Source organism: Zingiber officinale, chromosome 7B (assembly GCF_018446385.1).
Source record: "Zingiber officinale cultivar Zhangliang chromosome 7B, Zo_v1.1, whole genome shotgun sequence".
Lineage (NCBI taxonomy): Eukaryota > Viridiplantae > Streptophyta > Magnoliopsida > Zingiberales > Zingiberaceae > Zingiber > Zingiber officinale.
Genome location: NC_055999.1, coordinates 65,121,066 through 65,126,384, shown reverse-complemented (window position 1 = coordinate 65,126,384; position 5,319 = coordinate 65,121,066). Strand labels below are relative to the sequence as shown.

General features: G+C 40.9%; 1 pseudogene; it reads right to left on the bottom strand.

Moving 5' to 3' along the window:
- Positions 1-2,179: 2,179 nt before the first annotated feature.
- On the bottom strand, positions 2,180-2,324 carry LOC122007653 (annotated as a pseudogene).
- Between the last annotated feature and the right edge of the window lie 2,995 nt (positions 2,325-5,319).

The following is a 5,319-nucleotide window of genomic DNA, read 5'->3' as shown; positions in this document are numbered from 1 at the left end:
CGCACAGGTCTGTTGAACGCCAAACAGGTTGGCAAAGGAGTCAAGAAGCAGATCTGGTATTCAAAACACTGGGGTATAGTCAGTTGGACTAGAGCCTCCTTCGACTAGACTTGAGAGGGAGGCTTGTGATACGGTGCATGAATGTGGGGTCTGTGAGATGATATGGCACGGAGTCAAAGCCACAGAAGGGTCAAAAGTCACGCAAGCATGGAGGTCAGAAGTCTAGCCCCCGTGGCTAGTCAAAAGTTACACCAGCCGGGAGGTCAAAAGTCTAGCCGCCGTGGCAACGCCATCGTGGAGGTCAGGAATCAGAATTACAAGGAGGTCAAGATTCTGGCCCACGTGGCTAAAGTCAAAGCTTCAGTTGATGGACTGGTCAAAGGACAGTATTCAATTGAGGATCGGACCCATGGGTCAGGTCGGGGAGTCGATCCAGCGTGCAGGTCGGGACGTTCATACCATGGATAACAGCGAACAGATGCAGGTCAGGGAACCGACCAAGCGTGTAGGTCGGGACGTACATGCCTTGGATAGCAATAAGCAGAGGCGGGTCGAGAATCAGACCCAGCGTGCAGGTCGGAACGTACATGCCTGGGATATCAATAAGCAGATGCGGGTAGGGAGTCAGACCCAGCGTGCAGGTCGGAACGTACATGCCTTGGATAGCAATAAGCATATGCAGGTCGAGAATCAGACCCAGCATGCAGGTCGAAACGTACATGCCTTGGATAGCAATAAGCAGATGCGGGTCAGGAATCAGACCCAGCGTGCAGGTCAGGACGTACATGCCTTGGATAGCAATAAGCAGAGGCGGGTCGGGAATCAGACCCAGTGTGCAGGTCGGAACGTACATGCCTTGGATAGCAATAAGCAGATGCGGGTCAGGAATCAGACCCAGCGTGCAGGTCGGAACGTACATGCCTTGGATAGCAATAAGCAGATGCGGGTCGGGAATCAGACCCAGCGTGCAGGTCAAGACGTACATGGCTTGGATAGCAATAAGCAGATGCGGGTCAGGAATCAGGCCCAGAGTTCAGGTCGGAACGTACATGCCTTGGATAGCAATAAGCAGAGGCGGGTCGAGAATCAGGCCCAGCGTGCAGGTCGGGACGTACATGCCTTGGATAGAAATAAGCAGAGGTGGGTCGGGAATCAGACCAAGCGTGCAGGTCGGAACGTACATGCCTTGGATAGCAATAAGCAGATGCGGGTCGGGAATCAGACCCAGCGTGCAGGTCGGAACGTACATGCCTTGGAATAGCAATAAGCAGATGCGGGTCAGGAATCAGGCCCAACGTGCAGGTCGAGATGTACATGCCTTGGATAGCAATAAGCAAATGCGGGTCAGGAATTAGGAGAGTGCAGGTCGGGACGTACATGGCTTGGATAGCAATAAGCAAATGCGGATCGGGAATCAGCAGGTCGTCAGGATGTACATGCTTCGGATGATGCAGACGAAGGTGGGTCAGGAGGACAAACACTACATGACAAATAGGCCTGCAAGGAATCGTAACCACCTGTTAGAGAACAATCATCACATGTCAGGAAATATTCTAACGGTGGGAGGCTCATACTCCTCTCGGTTCCTCCGCCAGCCTATAAGAGAAAGCCACGTGTCGACCATCGCTAGACAGAGCCTGACATCCGACATTCTCTGACATTCGCTAGGTTCCAGAAGCCTCAGTTGCAGTATAAAAAGGGATGCTTTGTCCCATACGGAGGTACGCTCACTCGTCATTTCTTACAGTCTTTTACTTTTCGTCCTTATTCTGTGATTTCTGGAGAAAAAGTACCTGACTTTAGCGTCGAAGGGCCTGACCCGGGGACTTTTTCCCCGGTTTCTGGTCTCTAACGACCGGTGGACTCATCTACGTGTGTGCAGAGCAATAGCGTCATCATCCTGATCGTTTCTCTCCGTAGGACCTCCCGTGCGAACCTGTCCAGGGGGTACCCAGCTGACTCAGCCTCCCCACGACTCTTCGTCAGCTTTCCGCACAACAAGGCCCGCCTTCATCCGACTCAGCTTCCGGACGGGATCAAGTAATATTATACATGAACGTGTATGTAGGTAATATACTTTCTTTTATAAAAAATTAATTTAATTCTTTATATCAGATATTAAACTAATAAGAATAAATAATACACTTAATCTTAACCAAACGACCGCCCATAAATTAGGTAAGGGTGCGTCAGACCCATGTAATAGTGCAATGCTAAGGTGATACTCGAGAATCCAAACAATAAGCTACTATAATGGACTCTCCCTTATAAAAAATTAATTTAATATCATACTTGATCTTAGCAAAAAAAGTTGAGAAAAGTATGCTTTTTAACATTGCCGACCCAAGGTATTTATAGAAGCTTCTCTACTCGCAGTGTTGCCAATTCTAAAATGTGAGACTAAAGAGAATTCTAGATTTCTAATTGATTAATGAGAAAAATTCTCAATAATACGCCGCAGTTGAGTCTTGAACTCTAGATCATTGATTGATGCATTTGTGAAAATTACTAATAAAGCTTAGAATTATTTTCAGTATGAATAGCAAAAAGGACGTACTTTTATTTTAGGCTTCACCAAAATTAGTTAGTAGGGGGATTATTAATAAAATAGTAAGATAATTTAATTGCTTCAAGTTAAGTAGCGAAGGATTTACCTTGCTGTTGTTGTGCATTGCAACTGTTTTTACAAAAACTCTAACATATTTTTACTGAGATCAATTACATTATGTCTCTTTTAATTCAGTTTATGTCTGATCCATAAACCCATCATACATACATGTATTATAGAAATAGCCGACACCCATTTATGGCTAAATTATGATTACATGCACATAAGCCAACTACAAATCGTGTCAATGATTAGGATGTATTTGATTCTTGTGCTCCTCTTGATCATTACTGCACCCTTGAATCCCCAGAAGTCAAATACAAATCCAGAAACAAAGACAATGAAATACCAAATGCTTTCATATTCATCATCTTCATGCATGTCTTCTTCTTCTTCTTCGACTCCATTATCAATGTGTGGGTTGTTGCATGGACACCTAGTTTGGAGTGGCTCCCCACAAAGCGTAGGGTTGCTGACATACGACAAGTTGGTGAAGGTTTGCAATTAAGTGCCCGTTGGTATTTTCCCAATAAAATTATTGCAATACAAGTTTAGGATGCTTAGAAAATTTAAAGTAGAGATGCTTGAAGGAATTCTACCCGATAAGTTGTTCTTTGAAAGATCAAACAATTCTAGTTGACTCATGAGACCAATCTTATCTGATATGTTTCCTGAGAAATGATTCATAGACCAGTTGAGGAAGTGAAAGCCATGGAGGTTTGTGATCTCTGTAGGAACGCCACCTAAGAGATTATTGTTTGAGAGGTCAATGCTGGTGACAACTGAAAGCAAGCTGGTGAACGGAGCTAAACTCCAATTATTGGCAAGGTTTATAATCTCCAATTCTCTTTGTGTACTTTGTGTACAAATGGAAGACGGAATGTTGCCATTCAGTTTGTTATTAAACAAAATCACATCTTAAATGCTAAACTCTGGACATGCTTTTAGGAATTGGTCCCGAAAAGGAATTCTGAGAAAAGTCCAAATATGCCCCATGAGGTTGCATTCTTGGAATAAAGCCTTAAAATTTGTTGTAACTTAAATTGAAAGCTCTTACATCCTTGAAGCATTCTAAAGAGCATGGCAACATTCCTCACATATGATTGTGAGAAACATTTGTTGGATTTTATATTTTTTATGTGGGCTTACTGGTAATTTGTATATGCAAATACGAACCGAATCCATTAAGTGATTTTACTCTAGTGTATTGAGTTTCAGGTTTTTAGATGTGAGCTAGATGTGTAGAACCCTTCAGTGTGTTTCGTTATCATTGATGGATTGATAACAGATGCAAATCCTCTATATAAAGGATTGGCCCCCATTGAATTAGGGTATGAGACATATCTCTTCATTTCCCATTGACGTAGAGAGTTCGGCGTCGTCACCCTAATTCCGAAGGAAGACCTTTCCTTCTTCTTCTTCCGTGGGATCTCGAGACTTCGAGGAGGACAATGTTTTACATGATAATGGATCTTCCACTACAATAGGTTTTTATTGTTGTTTCTACATTTATATTTGTTATGCCATGTTTTGCCGATAACACTAGATCCATGTTCTTGTATTTCCTATTAATGAGTTCTTGTTGGTTTTCTAGAATTTATGTGGCTTAGGTTTTACCAGAATTAACATGTGATATTAGAGCCTTGTTGTTTCTATTAGTATTAGCCCTAGTACCAATTATGAGATGATTGATAAAAATAATTTTGTATCATATTTAATTAATTAATAAAAGGCAAAGTTGATTATTATATTTACTTCAGTTCAGTGCTGAATAAATACATATAATAATATCCTTGGGTAATAGGTTCTAATCTACAATAGATCAGTTAGTTGAATTGATTGTAGGATATATAGATATGTATAGAACACTACTCTTAACTATTCATAATCAAACATTAATATGCAAGGACAATATTAATGCATTGAGACTAGCATGTAGGTCAATTGATGACTTAATCCCATAAGTCATGGATATAAGATATCACGTTGACACATGAGTATATATTAGAGAATATATACTGAATTAACCTTCCATGAGAATGTTTCATGGATCATTATATGAGTGTCAGAAATATTCTCATGTGACTATTTGTATGAATAGTCCTTAGACCTAAAGTCACTACGGTTCCTTACATAAGGAGTTGTATACTTTGGCATCGACAAACGTCACCGATAACAAGGTGGACTATAAAGTCGATCCCTAGGTATGTAATAAGTTTTATAGAGGGATGTGAGTGATGTAGATGGGATCTTTCCTTTCCATATGACGGATGTGATATCTGTGGGCCGCTTGATTAATAGGACATAAGAATGCATGACCATGCTCAAATGAGTCAATATGCGATATTAAGCTTATTTATTGAGTGTGTCTACTTAAAGATCAAGAAATACAAAGATTGATAAGAGAATGACATGGTCTATGTCTTATTGATCAATCTAGATTTCAATGATAGAATGATTGAGTTATATAAGATAATAGACATGGAAAGGTTAGGTCGGATCTCGACATTCTCATCTTTTCGATAGCAATGATGCATTGCTAGATGTCACTCATTGTTTATGTATCTAAAATGAGTTTAAATACATTGTCAATATTACGAGAGCCTATTGGGTTATATACAAAGAATATATTGATTTGGAGATGGGTTATAGGCTTAAGTCTAATCCGAATTATACATATTGAGTTAGACTCGAATGAATTTAGATTAGAC